The following is a 20,413-nucleotide window of genomic DNA, read 5'->3' as shown; positions in this document are numbered from 1 at the left end:
TCAACACTTCCTTATAATGCTGTGAAAGGATCGAGGAACCCAAATGATTTGTGTGGATCCCATCCTCCTCAGGAAACGAGCTTTGTTTCCAGAAGGTTTCAAAATTGTCAATAAATGTTCCACCCACAGAGCTGCAGTAGTCTTGTAGCCTGTTATGGAGGGCTAAAAGACTGCTGAACCGTTCAATGCCACAATTTAGGGAGGGCAGAGGGCCAGATATTATGGTTTATAATGTTTGGGAGCAGCTTATTGATGTCTTGTACTCGTGCTCCTGGATAGCACAATGTTTTTGCTCCAGGGACTGAGACATTTCTCACCATTGAACTGCCAAATACGATGGCCGGAGAAGGGAATCGAGAAATGTGCTCATTCCTACCCCTCACACAATTGGTTGAACCTTTCACGGGTTCACGAGAAGCAGGATAGTGTACGCCTGCTGCTGCCGGCGATAGGTCCAGACCTCCCACAGCAGGCAGTGCCCCATCAGATCCAGAGAGAGGGGAAAGGAGCCAAACTCGACAACGAAGCCAGCTGGAGTCAGCTTAGTAGCAGCCAGCACAGCTGTCGCAGACACAAGCAGTACCAGCGATGAAGGTGCAAGTAGATCAGGCACCATTGCATCGCAGCTATTCCTTATGTTTATCTGATCCGAACCTCTCGCAGTTACTCTCGTCCGCTGCCTTTGGTTTCCACGACTTGTGACATGGGACCAGGGCTGTCTGGAACAATCTTCTTGTTGTTCTCAGTCTACTCCATTACAAGATTGAGGAAGATAAGCAGATGGAGAGGACTTCCTTGGCAGGCTAGTTCCAGGAAGCACAGGCCATTCGGATAGGGACAGATGGAGAGGACTTCCTTGGCAGGCTAGTTCCAGGTAGCACAGGCCATTCGGATAGGGACAGATGACAAGGCGCGGATACATCCATTAGGCTGAGCGGCGTCCAGCCATAGGAGTTGATAGCTAGAAAGTTCCAATTTGCCTTCTCCCCATAAATTTGAGCAGAATTGTGATTTTTGTTTGCTGAACATAGCCACCTCATTCCTGTAGTCCTCCGCTAGCAAATATGTGCTACATTGGAACTCTGGATTGTCAATATTGTCCCGGACAAGACCGTAATAAACACAGCTTCTACAGCGCTGGAAACGTTCGTTAGCTATTTCAGACGAAGCGGGCTCTATTGCAACCTGGCTAGCTAGGTGGCTAGTTGGTAGCAGGTGTTGACACAAACACTTATGACATTTCTTTAAAAATAAATCAAAAGGCCTCACGAGTGGCGCAGTTTATTGGTAAGATTAACAATCTTGGGCATGACATGCCAGCCACATTCTGGGTTCGAGTCCAGCCTCCGCGGCCACGACCGGGAGACCCATGGGGCGGTGCACAATTGGCCCAGCGCCGTCCGAGTTAGGGGAGGGTTTGGCCGGCAGGGGTGTCTTTGTCCCATCGCGCACTAGCAACTCCTGTGCAGTGCACTCTGACACGGTATCCAGGTGTACGGTGTTTCCTCCGACACATTGGTGCGGCTGGCTTCCTGATTAAGTTTTCATTGTGTCAATAAACAGTGTGACTTGGTTGGGTTGTGTTTCGGAGGACGCACGGCTCTCGACCTTCGCCTCTCCCGAGTTCGTACGGGAGTTGCAGCGATGAGACCAGACTGTAACTACCAATTGAATACCATGAAATTGGGGAGAAAAAAGGGTATAAAAAAGAGAAAATCTAAAATAACACTGGACATTATGATATCACATATTAGCTGTGTGTGTATTAAATATCAGCTCTGTACCAGGACAGTTGTTCCTATCCGGCTTGAAGGACCATGGAAAACAATGTCCCCTTATCAGTGGCCTCTGAAAGAGGTGCCTGTTTCCCATCCTGTACTCAACGGCTAGGTTTCCCAGACACACATTAAGCCTAGTCCTGGACAAGAGAGTGGACTCAATGGAGAAACTTATCTGTGACCAAACCCCTACCTGCTCCCGGCCTACCTGGTCCTGGTTCAACCTGGTCTACCTGGTCTACCTGGTCCTGGCCTACCTGGTCCTGGTCTACCTGGTCCTGGCCTACCTGGTCCTGGTCTACCTCGTCCTGGTCTACCTGGTCTACCTGGTCCTGGTCTACCTGGTCCTGGCCTACCTGGTCCTGGCCTACCTGGTCCTGGCCTACCTGGTCCCGGTCTACCTGGTCCTACCTGGTCCTGGCCTACCTGGTCCTGGCCTACCTGGTCCTGGCCTACCTGGTCCCGGTCTACCTGGTCCTACCTGGTCCTGGCCTACCTGGTCCTGGCCTACCTGGTCCTGGCCTACCTGGTCTTGGCTTTGATGCTCAGTGGTCCTGAACTTCTCTCTCTCTCTCTCTCTCTCCTCCCAGGTATAACCTCAGCTCCCATCGCTGGCTGTCTCTCAACCGCTCTGTCAACTCAGTCATGGGACGATATGGACACTCTCTGGCACTACATGAGGTATGTGTTCTAGAGGCATGTTAGCTAGTCATGATGTAGAAACATTGATGAAGTAATAACACTAGTATTGCCCCTGTTATACCCTAGTTTTTTAGAATGTGGGTCTTGGGTTAGAGTTCACTGTCTGCATCTGTGATACTAAAGAAATGTTCTTTATCTCAAGCGTTCATTAATTCTCAATAAATCTCTCCAAACCCTCTGGCCATTATCAACAGTAAGCAATTAAGGTTAAGACATAAGCTGTCATGACTTGTCCTCCTCTCTGACGTCCTGTTCCTCCTCTCTAACGTCCTGTTCCTCCTCCTCTCTGACGTCCTGTTCCTCCTCCTCTCTAACGTCCTGTTCCTCCTCCTCTCTGACGTCCTGTTCCTCCTCCTCTCTGACGTCCTGTTCCTCCTCCTCTCTGACGTCCCGTTCCTCCTCCTCTCTGACGTCCTGTTCCTCCTCCTCTCTGACGTCCTGTTCCTCCTCCTCTCTGACGTCCTGTTCCTCCTCCTCTCTGACGTCCTGTTCCTCCTCCTCTCTGACGTCCTGTTCCTCCTCCTCTCTGACGTCCTGTTCCTCCTCCTCTCTGACGTCCTGTTCCTCCTCCTCTCTGACGTCCTGTTCCTCCTCCTCTCTGACGTCCTGTTCCTCCTCCTCTCTGACGTCCTGTTCCTCCTCCTCTCTGACGTCCTGTTCCTCCTCCTCTCTGACGTCCTGTTCCTCCTCCTCTCTGACGTCCCGTTCCTCCTCCTCTCTGACGTCCTGTTCCTCCTCCTCTCTGACGTCCTGTTCCTCCTCCTCTCTGACGTCCTGTTCCTCCTCCTCTCTGACGTCCTGTTCCTCCTCCTCTCTGACGTCCTGTTCCTCCTCCTCTCTGACGTCCTGTTCCTCCTCCTCTCTGACGTCCCGTTCCTCCTCCTCTCTGACGTCCTGTTCCTCCTCCTCTCTGACGTCCTGTTCCTCCTCTCTAACCCAGGGAAAGATCTACATGTACGGTGGGAAGATAGACTCTACTGGCAACGTGACCAGCCAGCTGTGGGTGTTCCACATCCAGAACCAGACCTGGGTGTCCCTCTCCGCTGGAGCCCAGGAACAGTGGGCCGTGGTGGGACACTCTGCTCATGTAGTGCCCCCCCTGCTGGAGGGAGGCAGTCCGGTCATGCTGGTCCTCTTCGGACACTGCCCTCTATATGGATACATCAGCCAGGTGCTGCAGTACGACATCGGTGAGTGATGATGATGATGATGACGTATACAGTGCCTTCAGAAAGTGTTCACACCCCTTAACTTATTCCACACTTTGTTCTTACAGCGTGAATTTAAAATGGATTAAATTTAGATATTTTTTTTGTCACTGGCCTACCCACAATACCCCATAATGTCAACGTAAGTTAAAAATGAAAAGCTGAAATGTCTTGAGTCAATAAGTATTCAACCCTTTTGTTATGTTAAGGTCAGCCTAAATAAGTTCAGGAGTAAAACTGTGCTTAACAAGTCACATAATAAATTGCATGGACTCTGTGTGTAATAATTGTGTTTAACATGATTCATGAAAGACTACCTCATCTCTGTACTCCACACATACAATTATCTGTAAGGTCCCTCAGTCCAGCAGTGAATTTCAAACACAGATTCAACCACAAAGACCAGGGAGGTTTTCCAATGCCTCGCAAAGAAGGGCTCCTATTGGTAGATGGAGGTAAGAAGGGCTCCTATTGGTAGATGGGGGAAAAAGCAGACACTGAATATCCTTTTGAGTGTGGTGAAGTTATTAACCTCTATGGGCTAGGTGGGACGCTTGCAGCCTGTGGCGCGAGTTTCAAAACCTTAAAAATCCTATTACTTCAATTTCTCAAACATATGACTATTTTACAGCTATTTAAAGACAAGACTCTCGTTAATCTAACCACACTGTCCGATTTCAAAAAGGCTTTACAACAAAAGCAAAACATTAGATTATGTCAGCAGAGTACCAAGCCAGAAATAATCAGACACCCATTTTTCAAGCCAGCATATAATGTCACCAAAACCCAGAAGACAGCTAAATGCAGCACTCACCTTTGATGATCTTCATCAGATGACAACCCTAGGACATTATGTTATACAATACATGCATGTTTTGTTCAATCAAGTTCATATTTATATCAAAAACCAGCTTTTTACATTAGCATGTGACGTTCAGAACTAGCATACCCCCCGCAAACTTCCGGGGAATTCGCTAACATTTTACTAAATTACTCACGATAAACGTTCACAAAAAGCATAACAATTATTTTAAGAATTATAGATACAGACCTCCTCTATGCACTCGATATGTCCGATTTTAAAATAGCTTTTTGGTGAAAGCACATTTTGCAATATTCTAAGTACATAGCCCAGGCATCACGGGCTCGCTATTTAGACACCCGGCAAGTTTAGCACTCACCATAATCATATTTACTATTATAAAAGTTTAATTACCTTTTGTTGTCTTTGTCAGAATGCACACCCAGGACTGCTACTTCAATAACAAATGTTGGTTTGGTCCAAAATAATCCATCGTTATATCCGAATAGCGGCGTTTTGTTCGTGCGTTCCAGACACTATCCGAAATGGTAAAGTGTCGCGCGCATGGCGCAATTCGTGACAATAAAATTCTAAATATTCCATTACCGTACTTCGAAGCATGTGAACCGCTGTTTAAAATCAATTTTTACGCCATTTTTCTCGTAGAAAAGCGATAATATTCCGACAGGGAATCTCCTTTTCGGCAAACAAAGGAAAAAATCACAAAGGCGGGGGCGGTCGGGGTCACGCGCATAAGCCCAGAGTCCCTTGATCGGCCACTTGAGAAAGGTGATAATGTGTTTCAGCCTGTGGCTGGAATGACGACATTCTGTTTTTTCCCGGGCTCTGAGCGCCTATGGACGACGTGGGAAGTGTCACGTTAGAGCAGAGATCCTTAGTAAAAGATAGAGATGGAAAAGAAGTTCAAGAAATGGTCAGACAGGCCACTTCCTGTAAAGGAATCTCTCAGGTTTTGACCTGCCATTTGAGTTCTGTTATACTCACAGACACCATTCAAACAGTTTTAGAAACTTTAGGGTGTTTTCTATCCATATGTAATAAGTATATGCATATTCTAGTTACTGGGTAGGAGTGGTAACCAGATTAAATCGGGTATGTTTTTTATCCAGCCGTGTTAATACTGCCCCCTAGCCCTAACAGGTTTTAACTACACTTTGGCTGGTGTATCCATTCACCCGGTCTACACTGTCAGCCAGAGAAATATGCTGAGAAGGATTATCACCACAGCAAGCAAGGTACTGGGAGTCCAACAGACAGGCCTGGATGAGATCTTTAAGGTCAGGTTCCTCCCCAAGGTACTGGGAGTCCAACAGACAGGCCTGGATGAGATCTTTAAGGTCAGCGCCCTCCGCAAGGTACTGGGAGTCCAACAGACAGGCCTGGATGAGATCTTTAAGGTCAGGTTCCTCCCCAAGGTACTGGGAGTCAAACAGACAGGCCTGGATGAGATCTTTAAGGTCAGGTTCCTCCCCAAGGTACTGGGAGTCCAACAGACAGGCCTGGATGAGATCTTTAAGGTCAGGTTCCTCCCCAAGGTACTGGGAGTCAAACAGACAGGCCTGGATGAGATCTTTAAGGTCAGGTTCCTCCCCAAGGTACTGGGAGTCCAACAGACAGGCCTGGAGGAGATCTTTAAGGTCAGGTTCCTCCCCTCAGCAGGAAAAACAGAACTAGACAATAATTGGTACCAGGTGTGATAACCCTCCTATCCACCCAGTAAGGCCAGGTGAGATATCCCTCCTAAACAGCTGGTTGTTGCCTAGGTCTTTATTACATTCATGTTATGTTTCACAGTGCATTCGGAAGGTATTCAGAGCCGTTTTTAGACATTTTGGCAAATTTATTAAAAATAAAAAACAGAAATACCTTATTTACATGAGTATTCAGACATTTTGTTAATAGACTTGAAATTGAGCTCAGGTGCATCCTGTTTCCATTGATCATCCTTGAGATGTTTCTACAACTTGATTGGAGTCCACCTGTAGTAAATTCAATTGATTGGACATGATTTGGAAAGGCACACACCTGTCTATATTAGGTCCCACAGTTGAGAGTGTATGTCAGAGCAAAAAACCAAGCCATGAGGTCGAAGGACATGTCCGTAGATCTCCGGGACGAAAGGATTTTGTCCAGGCACAGATCTGGGGAGGGGTACCAAAACATTTCTGAAGCATTGAAGGTCCCCGAGAACACGGTGGCCACTCCTCAGTAAAAGGCCGATGACAGCCCCCTTGGAGTTTGCCAAAAGGCACCTTAATCTCAGACCATGAGAAACAAGATTCTCTGGTCTGATGAAACCAAGATTGAACTCTTTGTCCTGAATTCCAAGTGTCACATCTGGAGGAAGTGTGGCACCATCCCTACGGTGAAGCATGGCGGTGGCAGCATCATGTTGTGGGGATGTTTTTCAGTGGCAGGGACTGGGAGACTGACTAGTCAGGATCAATGGGAAGATGAACGGAGCAGAGTACAGAGAGATCCTTGATGAAAACCTGCTCCTGAGTGCGCAGGACCTCAGACTGGGGCGAAGGTTCACCTTCCAACAGGACAACGACCCTAAGCACACAGCCAAGACAACGGAGAAGTGGCTTCGGGACAATTTTCTGAATGTCCTTGAGTGGCCCAGCCAGAGCCCGGACTTGAACCTGATTGAACATCTCTGGAGAGACCTGAAAATAGCTGTGCAGCGACACTCCCCATCCCACCTGACAGAGCTTGAGAGGATCTGCAGAGAAGAATGGGAGAAACTCCCCAAATACAGGTGTGCCAAGCTTGTAGTGTCATACGCAAGAAGAATCGAGGCTGTAATCGCTGCCAAAGGTGCTTGAACAAATTACTGACTAAAGGGTTTGAATACTTTTGTGAATGTGATATTTTTGATAATTTTACAAACATTCCTGAAAACCTGTTTTTGCTTTGTCATTATGGGGTATTGTGTGTAGATTGAGAAAGGAGAAAAAAAAATCATTCATTTTAGAATAAGGCTGTAACGTAACAAAGTGGAAAAGGGTCTGAATACTTTCCGAATGCAATGTATGTAGACCTTCCGTTGTGTTCTGTGACTGCTCCAGCTAGGAACACGTGGAGTTCAGTGTATGTAGACCTTCCCTTCTGTTCTGTGACTGCTCCAGCTAGGAACACGTGGAGTGCAGTGGTTACGGATGGAGCCCTGGTACAGGGAGGGTACGGCCACAGCAGTGTGTTTGACCCCTCCTCTCGAGCCATCTACATCCACGGAGGGTACAAGGCCTTCAGTGCTAACAAGTACGGACTGTCCGGAGACCTGTACAAGTACGACGTGGACCGCAGCCGATGGTGAGTAGATCCTGCCTGAACAGAGCCACAACGTTTCATATTTTACACTGAACACTACAGCGGAAGCCAACTCATTATTCGCCGCTCTTTCATCCGGGTGAGGCTACAATACATTGAGTTTCGCAGGGCAGCTGTGAAGCCAGCTGTAGCCTATTAGCTGATTGTGTTCGTGAGTCTGTTATTAAAGGTGTATGTTTAGTGCTTTTCATTAAATCATGCATGGCTGCACGTTATTATGGCCTAAAATAAATGTTGTTCATATGGGCAGAATATTGTAGCCTAGGCCTATATTTAATTTGTTGACATAGGCAGATTATTGTAGCTTAGGCCTCTATAAATATTGTTCATATGGGCAGAATATTGTAGCCTAGGCCTCTATAAATGTTGTTCATATGGGCAGATTATTGTAGCCTAGGCCTCTATAAATATTGTTCATATGGGCAGAATATTGTAGCCTAGGCCTATATTTAATTTGTTGACATGGGCAGAATATTGTAGCTTAGGTCTCTATACATGTTGTTCATATGGACAGAATATTGTAGCCTAGGCTTCTATACATGTTGTTCGAACATGGGCAGAATATTGTAGCCTAGGCCTCTATAAATGTTGTTCATATGGGCAGATTATTGTAGCCTAGGCCTCTATAAATATTGTTCATATGGGCAGAATATTGTAGCCTAGGCCTATATTTAATTTGTTGACATGGGCAGAATATTGTAGCCTAGGCCTCTATAAATGTTGTTCATATGGGCAGATTATTGTAGCCTAGGCCTCTATAAATGTTGTTCATATGGGCAGAATATTGTAGCCTAGGCCTCTATAAATGTTGTTCATATGGGCAGAATATTGTAGCCTAGGCCTCTATAAATGTGTTCATATGGGCAGAATATTGTAGCCTAGGCATCTATAAATGTTGTTCATATGGGCAGATTATTGTAGCCTAGGCCTCTATAAATATTGTTCAATATGGGCAGAATATTGTAGCTTAGGTCTCTATACATGTTGTTCATATGGACAGAATATTGTAGCCTAGGCCTCTATACATGTTGTTCAAATGGGCAGAATATTGTAGCCTAGGCCTATATAAATGTTGTTCATATGGGCAGAATATTGTAGCCTAGGCCTCTATAAATGTTGTTCATATGGGCAGATTATTGTAGCCTAGGCCTCTATAAATATTGTTCATATGGGCAGAATATTGTAGCCTAGGCCTCTATAAATGTTGTTCATATGGGCAGATTATTGTAGCCTAGGCCTCTATAAATATTGTTCATATGGGCAGAATATTGTAGCCTAGGCCTATATTTAATTTGTTGACATGGGCAGAATATTGTAGCTTAGGTCTCTATACATGTTGTTCATATGGACAGAATATTGTAGCCTAGGCTTCTATACATGTTGTTCAAATGGGCAGAATATTGTAGCCTAGGCCTATAAATTTGTTCATGGGCAGATATTGTAGCCTAGGCCTCTATAAATGTTGTTCATATGGGCAGATTATTGTAGCCTAGGCCTCTATAAATATTGTTCATATGGGCAGAATATTGTAGCCTAGGCCTATATCTAATTTGTTGACATGGGCAGAATATTGTAGCCTAGGCCTCTATAAATGTTGTTCATATGGGCAGATTATTGTAGCCTAGGCCTCTATAAATTTGTTCATATGGGCAGAATATTGTAGCCTAGGCCTCTATAAATGTTGTTCACATGGGCAGAATATTGTAGCCTAGGCCTCTATAAATGTTGTTCATATGGGCAGAATATTGTAGCCTAGGCCTCTATAAATGTTGTTCATATGGGCAGAATATTGTAGCCTAGGCCTATATAAATGTTGTTCATATGGGCAGAATATTGTAGCCTAGGCCTCTATAAATGTTGTTCATATGGGCAGAATATTGTAGCCTAGGCCTCTATAAATGTGTTCATATGGGCAGAATATTGTAGCCTAGGCATCTATAAATGTTGTTCATATGGGCAGATTATTGTAGCCTAGGCCTCTAAAAATATTGTTCATATGGGCAGAATATTGTAGCCTAGGCCTATATTTAATTTGTTGACATGGGCAGAATATTGTAGCTTAGGTCTCTATACATGTTGTTCATATGGACAGAATATTGTAGCCTAGGCCTCTATACATGTTGTTCAAATGGGCAGAATATTGTAGCCTAGGCCTCTATAAATGTTGTTCATATGGGCAGAATATTGTAGCCTAGGCCTCTATAAATGTGTTCATATGGGCAGAATATTGTAGCCTAGGCCTATATAAATGTTGTTCATATGGGCAGAATATTGTAGCCTAGGCCTCTATAAATGTTGTTGATATGGGCAGATTATTGTAGCCTAGGCCTCTATAAATGTTGTTCATATGGGCAGAATATTGTAGCCTAGGCCTATATAAATGTTGTTCATATGGGCAGAATATTGTAGCCTAGGCCTCTATAAATGTGTTCATATGGGCAGAATATTGTAGCCTAAGCCTCTATAAATATGGTTATATAAAGTGTGGCGCCTGGAAAGTGCCTCAGCTACAGCATTTATTTGTCTGAAAAGTGTTCACTATGGCTTTTTAAATGCTGCCACAAAACCTTCTCTGGAGATAGTTTCGAAGCATTGAATGGGCATTTAACTTGTCGGTTAAGGAATGCCGCTTCTGAAGCGGGGCTAAAGTCCATTACTAGGTAACCAGAACTGTCAATCAGATTATTTCGAGCTGCCTGCTCGCAGACCACTCACACAGACTTACCAATACATTTAGTAGAAAGAGAACACATCTATCTACCCTACCATAAAACACTGCTTAGACAACACAACAACACGCCAATCAGCAACGTTTATTGTTGTCAGGGAAACAATAGAACATTCTATGCCAGAGCAGAATTCTACTGTCTGAAAATATGTTTTTTTAAATTGTCTGAAATGTTATGAATTGTGCCTGTCGACCCATTGCTGTAGCAGGTGTTCTATGCAGTGGTTGCCAAGGGAAGAAGAAAGATCAATATTTTTTTCGTCTCTGTTTAAAACAAATTCAGCTTCTTACAATTGAATTTATCTCACCGGAGAAAGCATCCGAGCCAGCAAGACGACGCCCCTCTGTCTCCATGTGTAGGCCCTCTATCTGATGCTGTCTGGCCCAAACCAGAATGGCATTGTTGTCGCATGTAGCATTGAATGCACTGGAAGCAGCGATCATCTGGCCTCCATTGATTACATTTAAAAATAAAATAATAGCCAATCAGCATTGTACTCAACTGTGAATGGTCCTGGTGCACCAAAAACAAAGTGTCAAGGGATGCCAGTTTTGATACAGGTGCATTATAATGGTCCATTCTAAATCAAAACACATTTCACACATACAGTACCAGTCCACAATTTGGACACACCTACTCATGAAAGGGTTTTTCTTTATTTTTACTATTTTCTACATTGTAGATTAATAGTGGAGACATCAAAACTATGAAATAACACGTATGGAATCCTGTAGGAACCAAAAAAGTGTTAAACAAATCAAAATATATTTTAGATTTTAGATTCTTCAAAGTAGCCACCCTTTGCCTTGATTACAGCTTTGCACATTCTTGGCATTCTCTCAACCAGCTTCACCTGGAATGCTTTTCCAACAGTCTTGAAGGAGTTCCCACATATTCTTAGCACTTGTTGGCTGCTTTTCCTTCACTCTGTGGTTCAACTCATCCCAAACCATCTCTATTGGGCTGAGGTCAGGTGATTGTGGAGGCCAGGTCATCTGATGCAGCACTCCATCACTCTCCTTCTTGGTCAAATAGCCCTTACACAGCCTGGAGGTGTGTTGGGTCATTGTCCTGTTGAAAAACAAATTATAGTCCCACTAAGCGCAAACCAGATGGGATGGCGTATTCCTGCAGAATACTGTGGTAGCCATGCTGGATAAGTGTGCCTTGAATTCTAAATAAATCACTGACATTGGCACCAGCAAAGCACCAACAAGCTCCTGTTAGGCCTACAGAAATACATACCTTTACAATGTATCTAACTGATGGGATCAACAAGCTCCTGTTAGGCCTACAGAAATACATACCTTTAAAATGTATCTAACTGATGATTCAACAAGCTCCTGTTAGGCCTACAGAAATACATGCCTTTAAGAAGGCAGAGCAGCGCTTTATCATGGACAGACTTCTCCCCATCTTAGCGACTGTTGTATCAACATGTTTTGACCGTAACAGTTTACAATCCAGGGTTATTCCAAGCAGTTTAGTCTCCTCAACTTGCTCAATATCCCCATTATTCATTACAATATTTAGTTGAGGTTCAGGGTTTAGTAAATGATTTGTCCCAAATACAATGCTTTTAATATTTAGGACTTACTTCATATCTTGCCACACATTCTGAAGCTAACTGACTGCTCTTTAAGTGTTGCAGTGATTTCACTTGCTGTAGTAGCTGACGTGTATAGTGCTGGGTCATCAGCATACATAGACACACAGGCTTTACTGAGTGCAAGTGTCAGGTCATTAGTAAAGATTGACAAAATTAAGGGGCTTAGACAGCTGCCCTGGGGAATGCCTGACACTACCTTGATTATGTTGGAGAGGCTTCCATTAAATAACACCCTCTGTGTTCTGTTAGACAGGTAACTCTCAATCCACAATATATCCGGGAATGCAAAGCCATAACACATACTTTGTTCCACCAGCAGATCGTTAATGTCAAAAGCTGCACTGAAGTCTAACAAAATAGCTCCCACAATCTTTTTATTATCATTTTCAGTCATTTGCCTTACATGTTGAATGGCCTCCCTATAAACATGCTGAAAGTCTTTTATTTAGTTTTCTGTGAAATAATGTATCTGGTCATTTTTGTTGTTGTTTTTGTTCACTAAGTGTTGGTAACAGGCTGATTGGTCAGCTGTTTAAGCCAGTGAAGGGTGCTTTGCTATTTTTTTGGTAGCGGAATGACTTTTGCTTCCCTCCAGGCCTGAGGGGGCAAACTTTCCTGTAGGCTTACAGTGCCTTCAGAAAGTGCTCATAACCTTGACTTACTCTACATGTTGTTGTGTTACAGCCTGAATACAAAATGGATTAAATTGATTACATTTTTTCCCCCATCTACACACAATAACCCATAATGACAAAGGGAAAACATGTTTTTAGAAGTTTTTGCTCCTTTTTGGAAAATTAAATACAGATATCTTCTTTACATAAGTATTCACATCCCTGAGTCAGTATTTTGTAGAAGCATATTTGGCAGCAATTACTGCTGTGAGTGTTTCTGGGTAAGTCTCTAAGAGCTGTCCACAACTGGATTGTACAATATTTGCTCATTTATTATTTTCAAAATTCTTCAAGCTCTGTCAAATTGGTTGTTGATCATTGCTAGACAACCATTTTAAGGTCTTGCCATAGATTTTGAAGTAGATTTAAGTCAAAACTGTAACTCAGCCCCTGAGGAACATTCACTGTCTTTTTGGTAAGCAACTCCATTGTAGATTTGGCCTTGTGTCTTAGGTTGTTGTCCTGCTGAAAGGTGAATTCATCTCCCAGTGTCTGGTGGAGAGCAGACTGAACCAGGTGTTCCTCTAGGATTTTGCCTGTGCTTAACTCCATTCCATTTCTTTGGGCGCTGAAAAACTCCCCAGTCCTTAACGATTACAAGCATACCCATAACATGATGCAGCCACCACTATGCTTGAAAATATGGAGAGTGGTACTCAGTAATGTGTTGCATTGGATTTGCCCCAAACATAACACTTTGTATTCAGGACAAAAAGTAAATTACTTTGCCACATTTTTTGCCTTGTTGCAAACAGGATGCATGTTTTGGAATATTATTCTGTAAGGGCTTCCTTCTTTTCACTCTGTCAGTTAGGTTAGTATTGTACTTAGCTCCATTTCATTCATGTTTTTATCCTGAAAATATAAGGGCACAAGGTGAGACTCAGATGCAGACACAGGAGGCAGATGGTAAGAGTCTTTGAACTTTAATAAATCCAAATAGGGATAGGCAAAAGAATGGTCGTGTAAAGACAAAAATGGAGTCCAGAAAACAGGTCAAAATGAAGAATACGAAAGAATAGAAAAGGAGTATGGGAAACCGCGCTGGTTGACTTGAAAACATACAAGACAAACTGGCACAGAGAGACAGGAAACAGGGATAAATACACTGGGGCAGAGAGACAGGAAACACAGGGATAAATACACTGGGGCAGAGAGACAGGAAACACAGGGATAAATACACTGGGGCAGAGAGACAGGAAACACAGGGATAAATACACTGGGGCAGAGAGACAGGAAACACAGGTATAAATACACTGGGGCAGAGAGACAGGAAACACAGGTATAAATACACTGGGGCAGAGAGACAGGAAACACAGGGATAAATACACTGAGAGACAGGAAACACAGGGATAAATACACTGAGAGACAGGAAACACAGGGATAAATACACTGGGGCAGAGAGACAGGAAACACAGGGATAAATACACTGGGGCAGAGAGACAGGAAACACAGGGATAAATACACTGGGGCAGAGAGACAGGAAACACAGGGTTAAATACACTGGGGCAGAGAGACAGGAAACACAGGGATAAATACACTGGGGCAGAGAGACAGGAAACACAGGGATAAATACACTGGGGCAGAGAGACAGGAAACACAGGGATAAATACACTGGGGCAGAGAGACAGGAAACACAGGGATAAATACACTGGGGCAGAGAGACAGGAAACACAGGGATAAATACACTGGGGCAGAGAGACAGGAAACACAGGGATAAATACACTGGGGAAAATAAGCGACACCTGGAGGGGGTGGAGACAAACACAGGAACAGGTGAAACAGATCAGGGTGTAACAGATCAGGGTGAAACAGATCAGGGTGAAACAGATCAGGGTGAAACAGATCAGGGTGTAACAGATCAGGGTGAAACAGATCAGGGTGAAACAGATCAGGGTGAAACAGATCAGGGTGTAACAGATCAGGGTGAAACAGATCAGGGTGAAACAGATCAGGGTGTAACAGATCAGGGTGTAACAGATCAGGGTGAAACAGATCAGGGTGAAACAGATCAGGGTGAAACAGATCAGGGTGTAACAGAAAAACTCACCAGTCCTTAACGATTATAAGCTTCCGAGTGGCGCGGTAGTCTAAGGCACTGCATCTCAGTGATAGAGGCGTCACTACAGACACCCTGGTTCGAATCCAGGCTGTATTACAACTGGCTGTGATTGGGAGTCCCATTGGACGGCGCATAATTGGCCCAGCATCGTCCTGGTTTGGCCGGCGTAGGCCGTCATTGTAAAAAATAATGTGTTCTTAACTGACTTGCCTAGTTAAAGGTTAAATAAAAAATACAAAATGAACAAGCATACCCATAACATGATGCGCCACCACCATGCTTGAAAATATGGAGAATGGTACTCAGTAATGTGTTGGATTGGATTTGTTCCATCCATGTCACTTTGTATTCAGGACAAAAACGTCATTGCTTTGCCACATTTTTTTTGCAGTATTACTTTACTTTAGTGCGTTGTTGGACACATGATGCATGTTTTGGAATATTATGATCAGGATTCCTTATTTTCACAAGGTTAGTATTGTGGAGTAACTGCAATGTTGTTGATCCATCCTCAGTTTTTTCTCCTATCATAGCCAGTAAACTTGGGTGTATTGATACACCATCCAAAGTGTAATTTGTAACCTCTCCATGCTCAAAGGGATATTCATTGTCTGTTTTTTTTTTTTGGGGGGGGGGACCCATCTACCAATAGGAGCCCTTCTTACCACCATCTACCAATAGGTGCCCTTCTTTGCGAGACATTGGAAAACCTCCCTGGTCTGTGTGGTTTAATCTGTGTTGGAAATTCACTCCTTGATTGCAGGATCTTACAGGTAATTGTGGGGTAGAGTTATGGGGTAGTCCTTCATAAATCATCACTATTATGCAACTTCTGACTTGAGACATGACTTCATCCTGATCTTATTTAGCTTTCCATAACAAAGGAGTTGAATACTACTTTTTTCATTTTTTTATTATTAATTGGAAAACAATTCTAAAAAATATAATTACACTTTGACATTATGGGGTATTGTGTGTAGGCCAGGGACAAAAAAATAATCATTTTAAATTCAGGCTGTAACACAACAAAATGTAGAAAAAGTCATGGAATGTGAATACTTTCACAAGGTGATATCGTCCGCTATCGTTCTCAGTCATTTTCCATCCAAATTGTCAGACCCCGGTGGCTTGTCATTCTTGGACAACAATATTTTTTCCCACCGCTTCCATTCTCACTTTAGGGAATTCAAAATGACAATGTTTGTCTTTCATCATTTGGTCAGTTAGGCATTGAGGTGTATTTTCAGAATTTGTCGTTGGCATGTCATGCCAAGTTATGCTAAACACAGTATGCCAGACACAGTTCTTGTGTCACTCTCCAGTTTCCCTTGTGTACCAAGAATTGTCCACCACCCAAAGGACATCCAGCCAACTGGACACAACTGTGGGAAGCATTGGAGTCAACATGGACCAGCATCCCTGTGGAACGCTTTCAACACCTTGTAGAGTCCATGTCCCAACAAATTGGGGCTGTTCTGAGGACAAAAGGGGAGAAGGGGCGCAACTCGACGTGAGGAAGGTGTTCTTTATGTTTTGTACTCTCAGTGTAGATAAATGCACACATGTGTTTCTAGTGTGGGCCTTGTCTTCTAAAAACGTTTTTTTATTTTATTTGAGTACTGAAAACAGTCAAATTGGGGTGAGGAACCATCTAACATCAAGTTGTAAAATAGTGAACTAGTCCTTTAAGTTTCAGCAAAGACCTCTTTTGAGGGTGTTTGTATTACATTTAGCCTCCATTTTATAATGCAGTTATTTGTCAGATATTCTTATCCACACACTCTGATCCAGAGCGACTAACTGCAAGGGCGTTCAACTAATCTGTGAATAAGCTCTGTTCATACGTCCATATTAACAGCAGAGCCCGACCGATAGGCTGATATGGATGTATTTTATCAGCATTTAAAAGGGGCTGATATAAAATGCGTAGAAAAAGCCTTTCTTCATAGAATTTTATTTTGTTTTTGCATTTCATTATTTGTCCTGAAGAGGGCACTCTTTACATGGCTATAAACCAGTCTTGCCTGGCGCGCTACGGTAACACTGGACATATAACCCAACGCAACTACACCAGTCGGAGAGTTGAGTTTCAATCCCTACAGAAAACATTTACATTTGTTGTTCCACCTATAATAATAATAATACTGTCAAATCGTAATTGGTATCGGATCCAAAAATCTCATATGGGTCTAATCTCATATGGGTCTGCCTCTAATCTCATATGGGTCTGCCTCTAATCTCATATGGGTCTGCCTCTAATCTCATATGGGTCTGCCTCTAACAGTAATCTGCTCTCTATAGTAAGTGTTTAACTCCATAATAATGACACATTAACACTGTAGTAGTAACCGTAGTAACCACGGTTTTAATGCATTCCCTCTGTGTAGATGCTGTATTACTGTTAATTAATGTACCTGGTGGTGTTGGGACGCTATATTTTATTTTTGATTTTACCATTAACTTTTTATTTTTTATTTTACCTTTTATTTAACTAGGCAAGTCAGTTTAGAACAAATTCTTATTTACAATGACAGCCTAGGAACAGTGGATTAACTGCCTTGTTCAGGGGCAGAACGACAGATTTTTACCTTGTCAGCTCAGGGATTCGATCTAGTAACCTTTTGGATATTGGCCCAACGCTCTAACCACTAGGCTACCTGCCGCCCATATGTGTGTCCTATTCTCTATTTAGTGCACTGGGTTTGTCCAGGGCCCATAGGGAATAGGGTGTCCTATTCCATATATAGTGCACTAGGTTTGTCCAGAGCCCATAGGGAATAGGGTGTCCTATTCTCTATTTAGTGCACTAGGTTTGTCCAGGGCCCATAGAGAATAAATCAAATCAAATCAAATGTATTTATATAGCCCTTCGTACATCAGCTGATATCTCAAAGTGCTGTACAGAAACCCAGCCTAAAACCCCAAACAGCAAGCAATGCATGTGAAAGAAGCACGGTGGCTAGGAAAAACTCCCTAGGAAAAACTCCCTAGAAAGGCCAAAAACCTAGGAAGAAACCTAGAGAGGAACCAGGCTATGAGGGGTGGCCAGTCCTCTTCTGCCTGTGCAGGGTGGATATTATAACAGAACATGGTCAAGATGTTAAAATGTTCATAAATGACCAGCATGGTCAAATAATAATAATCATAGTAGTTGTCGAGGGTGCAACAAGCACGTCCGGTGAACAGGTCAGGGTTCCATAGCCGCAGGCAGAACAGTTGAAACTGGAGCAGCAGCACGGCCAGGTGGACTGGGGACAGCAAGGAGTCATCATGCCAGTTAGTCCTGAGGCATGGTCCAAGGACTCAGGTCCTCCGAGAGAAAGACAGAAAGAGAGAAAGAGAGAATTAGAGAGAGCATATTTAAATTCACACAGGACACCGGATAAGACAAGAGAAATACTCCAGATGTAACAGACTGACCCTAGCCCCCCGACACATAAACTACTGCAGCATAAATACTGGAGGCTGAGACAGGAGGGATCAGAAGACACTGTGGCCCCATCCGATGATAGCCCCGGACAGGGCCAAACAGGCAGGATATAACCCCACCCACTTTGCCAAAGCACAGCCCCCACACCACTAGAGGGATGTCTCCAACCACCAACTTACCGTCCTAAGACAAGGCCGAGTATAGCCCACAACGATCTCCGCCATGGCACAACCCAAGGGGGGGGCGCCAACCCAGACAGGAAGACCACGTCAGTGACTCAACCCACACAAGTGACGCACCCCTCCCATGGACGGCATGGAAGAACACCAGTAGGCCAGTGACTCAGCCCCTGTAATAGGGTTAGAGGCAGAGAATCCCAGTGGAAAGAGGGGACCCGGCAAGGCAGAGACAGCAAGGGCGGTTCGTTGCTCCAGCCTTTCCGTTCACCTTCACACTCCTGGCCCAGACTATACTTAATCATAGGACCTACTGAAGAGATACGTCTTCAGTAAAGACTTAACTTCTCTAAGGCCAGTGGGACGATTTCGTCCCACCTGCGTGACAGCCAGTGGAATCCCGTGGCGCGATTTTCAAATACCTTAGAAATGCTATTACTTCAATTTCTCAAACATATGACTATTTTACACCATTTTAAAGACAAGACTCTCGTTAATCTAACCACACTGTCCGATTTCAAAAAGGCTTTAGAACGAAAGCAAAACATTAGATTATGTCAGCAGAGTACCCAGCCAGAAATAATCAGACACCCATTTTTCAAGCTAGCATATAATGTCACAAAAACCCAGAAGACATCTAAATGCAGCACTAACCTTTGATCTTCATCAGATGACACACCTAGGACATTATGTTATACAATACATGCATGTTTTGTTCAATCAAGTTCATATTTATATCAAAAAACAGCTTTTTACATTAGCATGTGACGTTCAGAACTAGCATACCCCCCGCAAACTTCCGGTGAATTTACTAACAATTTACTAAATTACTCACGATAAACGTTCACAAAAAGCATAACAATTATTTTAAGAATTATAGATACAGAACCCCTCTATGCACTCGATATGTCCGATTTTAAAATAGGTTTTTGGTGAAAGCACATTTTGCAATATTCTAAGTACATAGCCCAGACATCACAGGCTAGCTATTTAGACACCCGGCAAGTTTAGCACTCACCAATATCAGATTTACTATTATAAAAGTTTGATTACCTTTTGTTGTCTTCGTCAGAACGCACTCCCAGGACTGCTACTTCAATAACAAATGTTGGTTTGGTCCAAAATAATCCATCGTTATATCCGAATAGCGGCGTTTTGTTCGTGCGTCCCAGACACTATCCGAATGGTAAACAAGGGTCGCGCGCATGGCGTAATTTGTGACAAAAAAAACCGAAATATTCCACTACCGTACTTCGAAGCATGTCAACCGCTGTTTAAAATCCATTTTTATGCAATTTTTCTCGTAAAAAAGCGATAATATTCCGACCGGGAATGTCCATTTAGCTAAACAGAGGAAAGAAAACAAAGCTTTCGGTCGACGCGGGCACGAGCCTGAGTCTCACAGTACTGTAACCAGCCACTACCCAAACGCGCTACTTTGTTTCAGCCAGAGCCTGCAAAGCCACGATTCAGTATTTTGCCGCCTTCTGAGAGCCTATGGCAGCCGTAGGAAGTGTCACGTTACAGCAAAGATCCTCAGTCTTCAATAAAAAGAGCCAAGATGAACAACAACTTGTCAGACAGGCCACTTCCTGTTCAGAATCTTCTCAGGTTTTTGCCTGCCATATGAGTTCTGTTAAACACACAGACACCATTCAAACAGTTTTAGAAACTTTAGGGTGTTTTCTGTCCAAAGCCAATAATTATATGCATATTCTAGTTACTGGGCAGGAGTAGTAACCAGATTAAATCGGGTACGTTTTTTATCCGGCCGTGTCAATACTGCCCCCTACCCCCAACAGGTTAAAGGTTGAGACTGAGTCTGCGTCTCTCACATGGGTAGGCAGACCATTCCATAAAAATTGAGCTCTATAGGAGAAAGCCCTACC

At 43.6% G+C, this 20,413-nt stretch overlaps 1 pseudogene across 1 annotated transcript in view; it reads left to right on the top strand.

Annotated features, from left to right (window-relative positions):
- Positions 1–20,413, top strand: part of LOC106578259 (attractin-like) — a 115,307-nt pseudogene that overhangs the window by 34,518 nt on the left and 60,376 nt on the right. The window contains exons 7-9 of the transcript XR_014379040.1: positions 2,369–2,459; positions 3,421–3,670; positions 7,643–7,826. The product of XR_014379040.1 is annotated as an attractin-like (transcript). The remainder of the gene's footprint in view (positions 1–2,368; positions 2,460–3,420; positions 3,671–7,642; positions 7,827–20,413) is intronic.

The sequence above is a fragment of the Salmo salar genome, chromosome 01, assembly GCF_965601325.2.
Source record: "Salmo salar chromosome 01, fSalSal1, whole genome shotgun sequence".
Lineage (NCBI taxonomy): Eukaryota > Metazoa > Chordata > Actinopteri > Salmoniformes > Salmonidae > Salmo > Salmo salar.
The sequence above is the reverse complement of the archived record's forward strand: the minus strand, read 5'-3'. Positions and strand labels throughout refer to the sequence as shown.